Here is a 16,136-nt window from a genome sequence, read left to right as displayed (position 1 = left end):
TCCGGTCCTCCGCACGTTTGATTTGGCACATGTTTTTACAATGGATGCCCTTCCTAACGCAACCCTCTTCAATTTATCCGGGCTTGGGACCGGCACTAAGAGTGGCTGGGATGGGTTCCCTGACCGGGATCGAACCCGGGCCGCAGCGGTGAGAGTGCCCCATCCTAACCACTAGACCACAAAATCCCAATAACATTACAAAGCATGTTAAAGATGTGATGGAGCGGGGCCCAGTGGGTAGAGTGGCAAGAAAGAGAGATTAAGAATAACCAGAGACACTTCGATGAAGAACTGCTGCCAAGTGATCCTCCAGCAGCAGCTTCATCCAGGAAATTGGGCCAATGTCACAATACCCACTTTACCATTCCTGTCTGGAGTCAATTGTTGAATCGCTCCAGTAACACCAGTTTTATGAACTGCTTTGGGTCCATCAACAACTGCCCTGACTGAATGTCATCAACTATATGTACCACTAAGTATAACAATAGCCTTTTAATTGGTAGAGTGTGTTATGGCTACATAAATGGTTATTGTCTCCCACCATCAGAAAGAATTTGGCCCACAATGTCATTGTACTTGGAATAAAATGATTGAGATACCTGAAATGCTATAAAATGAGTATATCCAAAGTTTAAGTGGAAAAGTGACCGACACATAAGTACAGTAAATGTTTTCATCTTTAAGATCACAGCTACTGTCCAGGGAATATTTATGCATAAGGTTTTAACCTGAAAGAGGCTCTGCTATCAATGAAAATTGGCCAGAACCTTTGAAACCTTAAACCCAAACGTAAGCCATGGATGGTACTATTGCTGCTAAAGGAGTTTGCAGTGCAAAATGGGAGTTGAATAATAAATGGTGTTTTATGATGTATTAAAAGAATTGCAAGGTGGATGCTCCAAATAAACGCATAAGTTGTCTGTAAGGAGATATTCAATTAACATGTATCAGAGTTAACAAGTTGTATCAGAGTATTATAGTTCAAAACATGCCATATTTACACTGTTTAATTTAATAAATACTCATATGGAATATGTGTAACGGTTGATCTGGTAAAAGTACTGTATATAATGTGAGTTAATGTCACTGGATGTCAGGCCAATTAATGATTGTACAAAAGACGTTTATATAACATACAAATACAGTTACTACACACTGCAGCTTTGGCTTCATTCTTTTGCAGTGTCAGCTTTTACAGCTTTTCTCTGTTTCTCTACCAAATACATGACCATTGACTGGTTAGATTAAATTGCCTTTATTTTTGAATAGACTGATTTATTTATGTTTATGTTTTATGTTTTGTCATGATTTTTTTTAACGGAAATGCATGATTTATGTTAATCATGCATTATTTATCAATATGACTTACATTTACATGTGATTTTGTGGTTAATTATACATATACTGTATGTATTGTGTATATACATTTATGTATCACACATTATGCAGATGTGTCTGCGTTTTTGATTTTCAGTTTTAGTTTTTCTTAAATGACATTTTTTTGGTGGAATCACAAATCAAACTACTTCTTGTTTATCATCTTTACCAGCCAGTTTCCACATCTACATAAGAATAGAAATGTCAGCTTCCTGGTAGAAGCGAAGAAGAGATAAGAAAAAAATGTGTTAAAATCACACACAGTTTCTCAGAATTGAAAGCTAAGGAGGGGACAGTAGAGACCCTTCAACTTATTATCTTTTTGAGCAAATATCAAAATTAAACAGTGGACATTAAAGCTCTAAGTGTCTTCTTTTTAAAGATGTTTAATGTGTTTAATTGTGTATGTAGCCCACTTTTATCAGGAACTGTTAACATTTCAAGTTATGTAGGGCATTTCAGCCGAGAGTCCCCAAATCTGTGTCGAAGGCTAACAGGTTAAACACAAAGTAATTTTTAAACACTATTTAATTGAAGTCAGACCAGCACTAACTGAATATATCACAAGGATTTCTGAAATAAATAACAAAACAAGCTGAATAATATATTCACAATCAAAAACTAAAGTGGCTTCTGCATCTTTGAGCTCCTAAAAATTTTTCTTTCACATCTTAAGTATGAAAACTATCAACAATGTACAACAGAACACCGGGTTAGCTTCTAGCTTCGTCGAGGCGTGGAGTTTCTGGAGGAGCTTCAACAGATTGGAGTTGCTGCTATCGCAGTAGATACGACCTTCGAACCAGAAAGACACAGCTTACATTTGACTCAAAAGTTTTTGTCTTTATGCTCAACTAAAGGGAAATAATGAGCATATTTCCACTTTGAGAAACTCGTCTTGCTCTCGCCTCGACTCGCACAGACCTGAATAAACGGAGACACGCCCACAGTGCGTCTTCTTCGTGTTTACAGTGGTTCATCCACCATTTCATTTAAAAAGTAACTGCGCTACTGCCCAACACTGCTGATGAAAAACTTCTGCTTAGTGAACCTCCAGGAGCATCTTGTCCAGGAATGCAGGCCGATGTCACTAGACCCACTTTGCCATTCCTGTCTGAAGTGAATCGCTCCAGTATCACCAGCTTTTACTGGTGATACTTTCACCAGAATTACTGTTTTGTTTTCCTTTATTCTCCACTCTTCGTCGGCCGTGTTTCTATTTTTTCTTTTTGGAAGAGTGCTTTTCTTAATGTTTTAAAGCAGTGAATAGAGGCCATTCTCAGCAGAATTGTGAACACACTACAGTCTACTGAAAGACATCTAGTTATAGGAGACTTTTTTTTTTAATGTGAAATTCACTAGGCCTTTAGGGGCACCAGTAGCTCAGGTTAGGTGTATACTGGGAAAAGAAAGAATGAAATAAAATGTTCAGTAATATTATGACTTTCCTTTTCATTATTTTGTTATCTTCAATGTGTTCAGGCGGACCCAATATGAAAGCACTGTCACACTCTTCAAGCTGCTAGATCAGCATATTTTTCTACTCTCATTGAAGATAAGCATAATTCTGAATTTTTTTTCAGTTATGATATCAAAATTAACTGGGAATAAAAGCACCGCACTAACACATACCTTTCATAGGCAGTGATGATTTCTGAGGCTGAGTAAGAGTATGAGCCTTGGAGGGGGGCATAGCTGGTAGTTCTCTGACATTCCCCCCTCCTCCAGGGGTGGCTCCTAATGCCCCACTTGATTCTGCTTCTCCTGGTCTGGAGCTAGGAAGGGAGGAGGGCAGAATGCCTGCAACACGACAGGTCGTGAGGGAGCCGTATGGATCCTGTATGGGTACATAACCAGAACCATAACTAGGGGAGAGGAAAGCACTGGCCATGCCAGGGCTAAACTCCAGGAGAGAAGGGCAACAGACAGGGCCTGTAGGTCCCCGATCCTTTTAAGGAAGGATATTGCCAAAAGGAAGGCGGTCTTAACCAACAGGTACCCAAGGGCCACCTCAGCCAAAGGCTCGAATGGAGGCTCAGATAGAGTTGCCAACACGATGGCCAAGTCTGACACAGGCAATCTGGATCGTATCTCGGGCCTCTGCCACGTCTGCACCAATAAAAGAGAACCAGAGGACACAGTGCAAGGTCTCCCGAGTCGCAAACAAATCTACCTGGGCTCTGTAATATCTCTGCCATATCTGCTCCACCACCTTGGGGTGGAGCCTCCATTCCCCAGGCCTCAGCCCTTGCCTCGAAAGGGCATCTGCTCTTCAATTCAACCAGCCTGGGATGTGAACGGTTCTCAGTGAGAGGAGTTTTCCTTGGGACCACAGGAGGATCCGGCGCATACAGGGGGCGAGATCGGAGACCCCCCTGGCGGTTGTTCACACGGACCAGCACATGGTGACCTCAGGTCTCGGAGAAAGTGTTCGAGTGCTATAAGTAAAGCCATCATCTCCAGGCAGTATATGTGCCAATGGAGTATGAACAATGTAGCTTGTTCCGCCAACCTTGGGCGGAGCGGTCATGAGTGGCCCCACCCAATGAGGGATGCGTCTGTCGCTAGCGTTACATGATGACAAGGCGCAACCAGGACGGGGCCTTGAGACAGAAACGCGCGTTTCCTCCATATATCTAAGGTTCGAGGAGTTTGTCTCGAAACCTTGATATTATGAAGTGGCTGCCCCCTCGAGAGAACTCTCTGTCTCTGAGCCACCACTGGAGGAGCCTTATATGAAGGAGGCCAAGCAGAATCATGTTGGATGCTGCCGCCATGAGACCCAGCAGCCTCAGGAAGTGCCTCACAGTGAGTGGTTGGCCCTCTCTCACTCTCCTGTCTGCTGTGAGAATGGCTGCAATCCGGGCAGGCACCATGGTCGAGTCCCATACCATGCCCAGAGTGGTTCTCTGCAATGGAGAAAGCACACTCTTCCCTGCATTCAGTCTTAACCCTAGCTCCTCCATGCAGGTGAGAACAACATCTCGGTCCCGGAGCGCTTGAAGCTCTGATTGTGCTAATACCAACCAGTTGTCGAAATAGTTCAGAATTCGGATGCCCTGAAGCCATAGTGGGGCTAGAGCCGTATTTACGCACTTTGTGAAGGTGCTAGGCGAGAGTGCTAGGCCAAAGGGAAGGACCCGATATTGGTAAGCTTCGATCCTAGATTTTTATTCAGCACGGTAGCAAAATTAACAGGGAACTTTTTTAATAATAAAATTGAAAACATCAGGCAAGAAATCCAGACGGTTAATATAAATCCAAATTATTTTACAAGTAACCCTGTAGACAGCAGTGTAATTATAGCAGACAATCAACTACAAAGCTTCACTCCTATTCATGAGAATGACTTAATTTCATTAATTTCCTCATCAAAACCACCAACCTGCATTCTCCATCCCTTGCCTACAAGTTTCTTTAAACAGATAACTCCAGAGGTAATTGAACCTGTTTTAAAAATAATAAACTCTTCCATTAGCACTGGTTATGTACCTAAATCCTTCAAACTGGCAGTTATCCACCCCCTTATTAAGAAACCCGACCTTGACCCATGTCAGTTGTCCAACTACAGACCAATATCAAATCTCTCCTTTATATCCAAAATTTTAGAAAAGGTTGTAGCACAGCAGTTCTGCTCACACCTACTTATGAATAACATTTTTGAAATGTATCAGTCAGGTTTTCGGCCTCATCATAGTGTCGAGAAAAATATTTTAATCAACCATATCTAGCGTGTGTTATAATCAAACTAATATTATCAAACTAAATTAACCTAATTAACTTAATAAAGCAATATAGAACTTATTAGATATAATAGAAGTAGTCTGACAAAACCTATTTGATCTATATGTTAATCAAACCTTTAGTTACATCAAGTATTAATAATAATAATAATAGGGTATTTACATGTGTGAGTAGGATAGAATCTGACTGAATGTTATGAGTGTATAGAATAGGCAAAGAAGGACAGGAAACAAACTTGAGGAGATTAAGCATCTTTATTGAAATAGCAAGGCGTACGGGCTTCAGCAGCTGCAGGAGACATGTAGGAGTAGCTAGGCCCAAGGCCGGGTGAAGACACAGAAGCATGGGCAGGAGACATGAAAGAGCGGCTTGGCCCGAAGCCAGGTGAAGGCACAGGAGCACGGTGACTTGGCAAAGCAACAGGCCAGTGTGAAGGATAGGGAGAAAACTGTGGTGTAGTGTCAGGGAAGTAGGAGCATCCGTGACGGCTGTTGAGCTCAGGAGAAGTCTGTGTGCTCTTGTCACGCGTAGAAGTGCTCTGCACAATGCGAGGAGGCAGGAAGGCATCCTCAGGGACACTTGGGCTGGAAAGATGTTCAAGAAAATGAGTAAGCTCAGCGGCAAGTAAGGAGAGCTGAAACTGGCGAAATTGTCGGCGAAGAATGCCCAACTGAGTCGTTCTGGGAGGCAAACGTGGTGGAGCTGAGCAAAAGAGACCAACAGAGATAAGATATTAGACAGGGTCAAATCACGGTGACGACGGGCATAAGCAAAAGATAACACTCATGCAAGAAAAAAAGATTCTACACACGGTGTAACATTCAGTTCAGAATGCACAATTAAAATATAACCTAGGCGCATACAACTATTAATTAAAAGAATTATAATCAAGCACAGTATACAAACAATGCTATAACTCAATTAAATGAAAGTAGAATAGCAAAACAGCATTATAAAAGAATAAAGCATAACACTTACCCATTGCAAATGCAGGAGGACAAAATAGGCCGCAAAAGGTTGTTCACACTTGAGAGACTGAAGAACGTATGGTTGAATCCAGAGAGAAATAAGGGCTTTATACTCACTCATATTTTTTTTATGTATAAAATTATGGGCCGAATATAAGGGAAATTGGAAAAAACAGGAACTCCAAATATGGTGTTATTTGGAAGAATGAACACCAAGGCCAAAGATAAGGGAATTGACAAGGATAGGCAAGATCCGAGACATAAGGGACTTGGCAGAAGAAGGCAGACATAAGGAATTGACAAGGATAGGCAAAAGGGGACAAGGAACGGCAAGAAGGCAGACATAAGGGGAATTTCTCAAGGCCAAAGAATTTGAAAAAATAGAAAAGACACGGTGGCTACAGGGTATAAATACAAGCGAAACGAACAGTCAGTGTACTTCCTCACTATGGCGTGCTCTATCATTTGTTGATGTGCTGTTCATTTTGATGTGAAGTACCCACCTTCTACTGAGCTCTTTGGAACGTGCATGGAAATAAAGAAGTTTTGCTTTTACTCATCCAGGACTGAGGATCCTTCATTGGCGGTTTGTGTCTATTATATTTGTGTTTTTTCTAGAATTGGCTGGGCATTATTGGGAATCCTCTGAGCAAAGAAATCCACCCTCGATGTGTCGCCTCAGAGACGGGCTCTGAGTTCCGACAATAGCACAGAGACGGCGCTAGTTAAGGTGGTAAATGACCTGTTATTGGCTTCTGATCAGGGTTTTGTCTCCTTACTTGTTTTGCTTGACCTTAGTGCAACTTTTGATACCATTGATCACACTATACTACTTGCTAGACTTGAGAACGTTGTAGGAATAAAGGGAACAGCTCTCTCTTGGCTCAGGTCTTATTTGACTGATCGCTATCAGTTTGTTGATGTAAATGGTGAGTTCTCCACACTCTATGAGATAAAGTTTGGTGTTCCTCAAGGGTCTGTCTTAGGACCACGGCTTTTCTCTTTATATATGCTTCCCCCCTGGTGAAATCATTCATAAACATGGGATTCGCTTCCATTGCTATGCTGATGACACACAGCTGTATATTTCAGCAAAGCCAGATGAGAGAGATCAGCTTAACAATGTTGAGGAGTGTGTAAAGGACATTAGACAGTGGATGCTTAATAACTTTCTTCTGCTCAACTCAGATAAGACGGAAGTACTTTTACTAGGACCACATGCAGCTAGAAGTAAACTTTCCGATTAAGTAGTATCTCTGGATGGTGTTTCTGTTTCAGCATGTATGGCTGTCAAAGACCTTGGTGTGATTATTGACCCGAGTCTTTCCTTTGAGTCTCATGTGAATAATATCACCAGGATCGCCTTCTTTCACCTTTCACCCTTCCTTCACCTAGAAATATTGCTAAAATTAGAAATATGATGTCGTTACAGGATGCAGAAAAACTTGCCTTTGTTACTTCTAGATTAGACTACTGTAACGCTTTACTGTCTGGGTGTGCGAGTAAGTGCAGAAATAAGCTTCAGTTAGTTCAGAATGCAGCAGCAAGAGTCCTCACTAGATCTAAAAAATATGACCACATCACCCCTGTTTTAATCAGTCTACACTGGCTCCCAATTAAATCTCGCATTGATTATAAAATACTACTACTGACGTATAAAGCACTTAACGGTCTCGCACCACAGTATCTGAGTGAACTTCTGTACCAGTATGATCCTCCATGCCTACTTAGATCAAAAGGTGCTGGCTATCTGTTGGTCCCTCAAATAATGAAGACTACAGCAGGGGGCAGATCTCTCTCTTATAAAGCCCTACAGTTATGGAACAGCCTTCCAACCAGTGTTCGGGACTCAGACACAGTCTCAGTGTTCAAGTCGAGGTTGAAAACTTATTTATTTAGTCAAGCCTTTTATCAGTAGATTTTTCTTAGGTAAAGGAGCAGATCTGGAGGGATCATGGATATAGAGTGTTTGGTGAACTGGTATATTTGTATGCTGTCGTCCCCTCACATTCACACGTTCACCCTTTTAGTTATGCTGCCATACCGAGTCTTGCCGGAGTCCAAACTGCACAGTGACATTACTTTCATACAACAATAAGTACACTTAATAATCCATATCCTTCTCTTCTCTTCTTGGGGAGAAAGAATGGGCCATATATGGGGTCTTCCAAGATCTGGACACCTTGGTGAGAAAATACCTTCATCTCGAAACGGGAGCTCGGCCCAGCAGAGGAGGCCCGGAGAGGACTCATCCGTCTCCATGCCCTCTGCTAGGTCGGCCTGCAAGCCCCACAACCTTCGGCACCTCTTTGCATTGGCAAGAGCGGGACCTGAGCCGCGAGGGAGAGCACACTCCTCGAACAGTGACCTCCAGGAGCAGAGAGTGTGAATAGCCATACGGCTACAGCATGGAAAATCGCCCGAGAGAGAGAGAGAGCCGACTAAGCATGCTCATGCCCAGACAAACAACGCACAACTCATGTGTGTCTCCCACATAATGAAACAGGGGCAAGGAGGGGAAACAGATGCGAAAGTTTGCTTGCCTAGCAATGTTGCACAGATTTACACACAAAGCGCTTACCTGAACAACAGAAGTTAATGTCGCTACTATTGCTCAGCCGTTTTGTAGCTTCCTGGTTTACACGATGTCGCCCGCTGATGACGACACGACTTGCCTATTGGCCGGATTTTACACGTGATTCAGAGCGTGGACAACGCAGGTCGTTCCCAAAGCGTTTTTGACGCAGCTCGAGTTCCTGCAGGGAAACTACTGTATATACAGTGGTAGAAATAATTTTTTGATCCCGTGCTGATTTTGTTTACCCCCTTACAAACAAATGAATAGTTTAGAATTTTTATGGTAGGTTTATTTTAACAGAGAGAGAGACAGAAGATCCTTGAAAAACAAAAATAATTTAAGAAAGGTTATACATTTATTTGTATTTGATCAGGTCAAATAAGTTTTTGATTCCCTACCAGCCAGCAAGAATTTCAACCCCCACAGACCAGTGATGCGCCCATGAGGTACGAAAATTAGTCCTGTTCCTTTTGTATAGTACTAATCTCAGCTCATTATGTGTATAAAAGACACCTGTTACAGAATTAATCCCTTATATTTAAACCGCTTTACGACTATGTGCAAGACCAAAGAGCTGTCAAAAGACATCAGGGACTATACACCTGTGCTAGGCTGGAATGGGCTTCAAGACCATAAGCAAGAAGCTTGTTGAGAAAGAGACCACTGTTGGCGCGATCATTCGAAATTGGACGATAGTCACCCTCATGTTGGAGCTCCAATCAAGGTTTCACTCCTCGTGGGGTGAGAATGATTCTTAGAAAGGTGAGGGATTAGCCCAGAATTACACAGGAGGAGCTTGTTAAAGTTCTAAATGGAGCTGGGACCACAGTAACCAAGAAAACCATTGGAAACACACTTCATTTTAATCCTGCAGTGCCCACAAGGTCTCCTTGCTCAAAAAGGCACAATGTACACGCGCATTTAATGTTTGGAAATTGAATTTTGAATGATTATAAAAGGCTTGGAAGAATATGATGAGCTTTGTGGTATGAACTCGACTCACTGTGTTTGTGGACAAAGAAATGCTTAATATGACACCAAGAATGCCATCGACATCCCCATTGAGGGGCCGAGGAATGGGGCCATGTACTGTAGAATCTTGGATGAGAACCTCCTGGCTTTAGCCAGGAGAACACTAAAGATGGGTCATGGATGGGTCTTCCAGCATGACCCAAAACATACTACTAAGGCAAAAATGGACCTTAATCCAAAAGAAAATCTGTTAAAGGAGCTGAAACTTTGAGTTGTTGAGTAAAAGACTCGAATCCTTCAGGATTTGGAAAGTATCTTTAATGAGGTGTGGCCCAAAATTCCTCCTGATGTGTGCAAATCTGGTGACCAACTACAAGAAACATCTGACCTTATTGCTTGCCAATAAAAATTTCCATTAGGTACTATATCAAGTTTTGCTTCAGGATCAAATACTTATTCTACTTGATGAAATAATATTTAATTTATAACCTTTCTTTAATAGTTTTATTGTTTCTGGATTTTATTGTTGATATTCTGTCTCTCTATTTATGTTTAAATAAACCTACCACCTAAAATGAACCGACTTTTTATTTCTTTCTAAGGAGGTAAATTAACAAAATTAGTAGTGGATCAAATATTTATTTCCCCCACTGTATATGACTGATATATGCTAGGTCAAACATAGGTTGATTCTTATCACAAACTGTCAGGGCAAAAAATAATAGAGTACCAGAGTTCAAAAACTCATTCTCGATTGCACAATCATATACTCATATACATAAATACTCATATGGAAAATGTGTAATGGTCGATCTGTTAAAAGTACTGTATATAATGGGAGTTAATGGCACTGGATTTCAGGATAATTAATGATTGTATTTGATATACAACAACTATAGTTACTACATAGCTTTGGTCTTATTATTTTGCAGTGTCAGCCATTATCAGCTTGTCAGTTTTTACAGGTTTTTTTACTGGTTATGTTAATAAATTGATATATTCCTGTTTATCATGATTTTTTTTTTTATAATTTTGAAATAAAGATGCAAGATTTTATGGTTATTCATTACACATTTAAGTCTATCCTTTATACATTATGTAGGTGTGTATTCGCTTTTGTTTTTATGGCTTTTTCTTTTGTTTAATGACATTTTCGTGGAATCATCAAATCAAAATACATCTTTTCCACATTCACATAAGAATAGACATATCAGCTCAATTTCCTGGTCTAAGTAGAAGAGAAAAAAAAATGTGCAAAAACCACACACAGTTTCACATAGCTGGGGAGGGGTCCGTAGAAACCTGCAGTTAAAAAACCTTTAAAAGGTTCTTGTACTTCCTGCGCCATGACAGGAAGGAATAAAAATAGCGAGGAGTGAAATGATTTATGAAAACTGCAGACAGGAGGTTACCTGATCTGAAAAATAATAGAACCTTTTCAGAGAAAATCTACATGAATGAAATCTCAAAAACGAAAGTGCCCAGAAGCAAGAAAACAACTCCAACTTCAGGTATGTTTACTGTTGAGAAATGTAGCTAGTATAATTTATAATATAAAATAATAACAGCAATACTAGTAGAAAAGTCGGGTTTAATAGGGTTGGTGAGTGCAGGTTCATTATGCACTGTGCAAAATTTAGTCAGAGGTCATGTATAGAGCTGCCTATGTGGTTAAACAACTTGGCTATGCAGAGAAAACAGAGAGACCGCATGACGTCTAGAATTATCTTGCATAATAGGGTGCATAAAGTTCACCCATGTAATTTAGCTTCGGTCAGCTTCAGCTATCAGTAGTAAAATCTAGTATTTTATCATATCATTTAGCAATATGCTTTAGATAACAATATAACATTGCTTATATTAGTTTAAATCTAAGCTTAATACATATAACCATTACTCAACATTAATATAGTGTAATACTCAGCTTCGCAGAAAACTTGGTTTATAATGAGAGTTCAGACAAAGTAATCATGCTTTAGAGCAAAGTTTCTCATATATAAAAGTTTAGCATACATTATTTAATCAAAATGCTTGTAAATGTAAAACATGCTATAAAGGCCAGTGAGCAGATGCGACTGATGGATTAGGTTAGGGATTAGAAAATCCGTCTTTTATTAGTAAAATAAGGGGAAGATTTCAGATGTGCCATGAGTATGAACCGGAAGAGATAGAAGAGATGGAAAATAGAGACGCATATGAGGACCAATAGTCACTCCGGAAAACAGGCCAGTAGAAATTGGTGACCATGTACACCAGGCAAAGGGTGTCGGCCAGAAGGAAAAGATAGGAAAATATAACGTTAAATAAAAATAGTAAAATAAGCAAGCAGCATGTAGGCAACATGCCTTAACTATACTCAAACTACATATGCACATATATTCAAAACACAAGTAGAAACGTAAGTGGAAACATCATATAAAAATATATAAAAATATAAAGAAATGAGAAGAGTAATAAGGTAATAAGCATAACACATTGTCAGATAATAAAGAATGTATGACAATACTTGCATGTTTATAAGAGGTACAATGTCCAGGACACACAGGAAGTAAGATGTTTTTATGAGAGCATGAGCTTAAGATGCAGGCAGACAGGATATGTTATATAAAGAAGTAATATGGCATAAGAAATATATTTTTAGAAGATTTTAAGAAAAACGAAGTAAAAGACGAGCTAAGAAAAGTAGGAAAAGCATTTGGTTTCTATACCAAGTGTACACAAAACAAAACAGAGGATGATTTGCAGACATAGGCAAAAACGAAGGAAAGATTTTAAGAAAAGGTGTGAATATTGTTGTGTGCAAAGTGCACGATCAGGGAATGTTTTTTAAGACAAGGTCACTATCAAGAGATAATTTTTGTACATTTAAATCAGAATCGTATGGAGGTGAACAAGGCTTCCTGGAAATGAGTGGAATTTTACTAAGACAAAATATGTCAATTTTACTAGGTGTGAGATACAAAAAGTAAGGATTGTTTATATCAAATTCGCACTCGCATGTGAAAGGTGATGGGTGCTATTGCTGTCAGGATGGTTCTCTCCCGAGAGCTCCATGGAACGAGCCTAAATTGACTGCAATAAATCTGATTTGCTCTTTCTCATTCGTGACTAGAAGATGTCTTCATGTCTTCGTTTGTGTATTATTTGAAACTTTTTGGTAATTGATTAGTGAATAGCTAAAACTAATTTGAGTATTGAGCCACTTAATTGTTATGTCTACTCGGACATGGGGTCTGAGATACAACATCACACATTTACACACACAAGCTCACCAACTTGCACCATTTTCTGACCTGACTTGCTGAGGTAGACCAAGTCAACTATTTTGATAACACAAACCAATATTACATTATCCAATGTAGACACTATGTACAGTATTTTTTCTTTCTAGCTTTAGAATCCAGTCCTGCAAGATACAGATGTTACAGGCTCACTGTTGTGTGTCTACTGATGCAGGTCATTCTCTTGCAGGCTGCCATTTAAATTACTGTGGATCAACCTGACTATAGCCAGAGACCAGTTAGAGATCAATTACAACAACCTAACTGCAAAGGCAGACCAGTTAGAGACCAGTTACAACAACCTTATTATAGAGAGAGACCAGGTAGAGACCAGTTTTAACAATGTGGCTAATGAGAATGACCAGTTACAGAGGCAGGGAGAGGAACTCAAGAAGAGGTTATCTCAACTAAGTAAGTGTTTGTTAATGACATCACACACAACACGTTTGCAGTGGGTCAAAAACACTGGTTATGTACATAAAATACCTGTAGTCTGTTTAACACCAGATAACCACCAGAGGCATCATTTAAACACTGGAATACCTCCCAGTGCACCTAGAATTTAGTAAATATAGATTTGATTGATGTTTGTCCCTTAAACCTTTTTAAGAGTTCCTTTAAATTTAGTGTTGTATTTATAAGGAAAAGCCCAGTTATTGTTCATTGTAAAAAAAAATTTCAATTGGTCACTCAAAGGATCCCCAAATGCCTGTAGTTGTTGCTGATCATGGCAGTGCAGCTAGGATGAAGCTAAAGCTAAGTGGTTTCTAGATTTTAGTTGTTGAGTGTTTGATTTAACATGTACATCACACACATTATATATTCCTGGCCATGGCCTTTATTTTCTCCCACTAAGTCAACACAGCTAGCAACAGGTCAACTTGTACACAGGGCAACTAGCAAACTGTTCTCTTCCTCCTTTTTCTTCCTCCAAAGCAAGGCTTCAGGTTGCTGCTTTTGATCTGTTCAAACAGTGCAGATGAAAAACAGTACAGACAGACATAAAATCAGTACAGACAGACAGGCAACACAAGACATTGTGGGACATACACATAACACAAGAATATACAGTACTGTGCAAAGACAACTATAAAGACTATAAATGAGAGTATATATAAACAAACACAATGCAGTGCAAAAACAGCAGTAGCAGCAGTCAAGAGGTGCAAAAAACAGCATGTAAATAGTGTAATATGGTTAAGTATAAATAATAATAAATAAGTGGTGGTGGAATGGATTAAGATGAGTAATGAGTGTGTGTTAAGTTCAGGTTGTACAGTTTTAGTAACACACAGTTGAGTGTGTGTGTGTGTGTGTGTGTGTGTGTGTGTGTGTGTGTGTTTGCGGGAAAAAGCTGTTAAACAGTCTGGATGTGACGGCCTGAATGCTTTCCTGATGGCTGGAGGGTAAAGATTGTGTGTGACCGGTGTCACATTTGGGGTCGTCCACAATGCTGTTGGTTTTTGTGGAGGCAGAGTGTGGTGTAAATGTCCATTATGGAGGGGAGAGAGACCCTGATGATCTTCTCAGCTGTCCTCACAATCCTCTGTAGGGACTTGCGATCCGAGATGGTGCAGTTCCTAAACCAGGCAGTGATGCAGCTGCTCAGGATGCTCTCAATAGTCCCTCTGTAGAACATGGTCAGGATTTGAAGAGGGAGATGAGATTTCCTCAGCCTTCTCAGGAAGTAGAGATGCTGCTGGGCTTTCTTATTGAGGGAGCTGGTGTTGATTGACCAAGTGAGGTGATCCGCCAAATAAACACCAAGGAATTTGGTTCTCTTGACGATCTCCACTAAGGATACTGTCGAAAATTTCTTGTCTCTCAGACCGAGCTGCTTTCAACGTTAGTGGGGACTTTCAAAATAAACGTAAAATAGTCTCATCAAAAGAAGCCAAGACACTTGGATGAGTAGAGCAAAGTTAGAGTTTATTGCGGAAAACCACAATCAACCTGAGATCATCCGTATCTCATGACATTGATGGTCTGAGCAAACCTGGCATTTCCTCCTGTTTTTATACATTTCGACCATTAACATTGAAAATTCCCCAAACCTGGGCCCTCCTCAGTTACCATCAGTCATTACTATTATTGGAAATCTTTAGACATTAGACCTTCCCCCAAGTATTCTAACTATCATTAACATTCAACTTTTCCAACATTCAAAAAGGTTTTTTCTAATTACCATTTTCTTTGAGAGTTTTCGAGAGGGTTAAACAGCAAAAAAGGTGGGGACGTATACCACTGTTTCATTTCCTTGTTTTGCTTTGCTTGGTGGACAGCAATTTGATCATGCGAGTGTACTCTGCTCTTTTCCTTATTTCATAGATTATGCTATATTATTACTATATTATTAATTTGTTAATGTAATATAACATTTATTAATTTTAGTACTTTTGCATATGCTTATTAGTATTTTTAAATATATTCTTAACTTTATTACTTTGTTGGTTTTAGGCTTTCCACAAATGGGGTAGATTTCACTGAAGAGGTATTATTCCCTTTTTTGGCCTGCGCTTGGGACGAGCTTCACGGAAGACATGTTATCTCCTTTTATGGCATTTATAATAAACTTCCTCACTCATGATTCATATGATTCATGCTGATTGTGTGTTATTACTGTCTGTGTTGGGTGGGGCCCTCTTTACATGTTTAGTGAGTGTTATGGGCACTTTCCTATGGGTTATGTTTACTGAAGCATAAATAAGCTACTTTTTAATCCTACAATCCATTGATGATCAGTGGAGAATTGCCGCTCTCTGCTCTCCTGAAGTTTACAACCATCTCTTTGGTTTTTTCAACGTTCAGAGACAGGTTGTTGGCTCCACACCAGGCTGTTAACTGGTGCACCTCCTTTCTGTTTGCTGACTTGTCGTTCTTGCTGATTAGACTCACAATGGTTGTGTCATCAGCGAACTTGACGATGACAGAGGCAACCCTGATGAGGAAAAACTACCAGATGGTATGAGGAAAAAACCTGGACAGGAACTAAGCTCAAAATTAACCTATCCCCATCTTGATGACACTAAACCCTGCCACTATAAATGAGTCCGATCTCTAATTGTGCAGTATGAGCTCAACTGTGTAACCAAGAAGTTCATTTTAGGTTTTATTTTGTTGGGGTGTTTAGTAGATTAATGATTGAGAGTTGCATGCAAAATTGTTTGTTGCAATTTTATATCTAACCCATCATAATAAAACTGCTCATATTAATTG

The sequence above is a fragment of the Silurus meridionalis genome, chromosome 3 (assembly GCF_014805685.1).
Source record: "Silurus meridionalis isolate SWU-2019-XX chromosome 3, ASM1480568v1, whole genome shotgun sequence".
Classification (NCBI taxonomy): Eukaryota; Metazoa; Chordata; class Actinopteri; order Siluriformes; family Siluridae; genus Silurus; species Silurus meridionalis.
The sequence above is the reverse complement of the archived record's forward strand: the minus strand, read 5'-3'. Positions refer to the sequence as shown.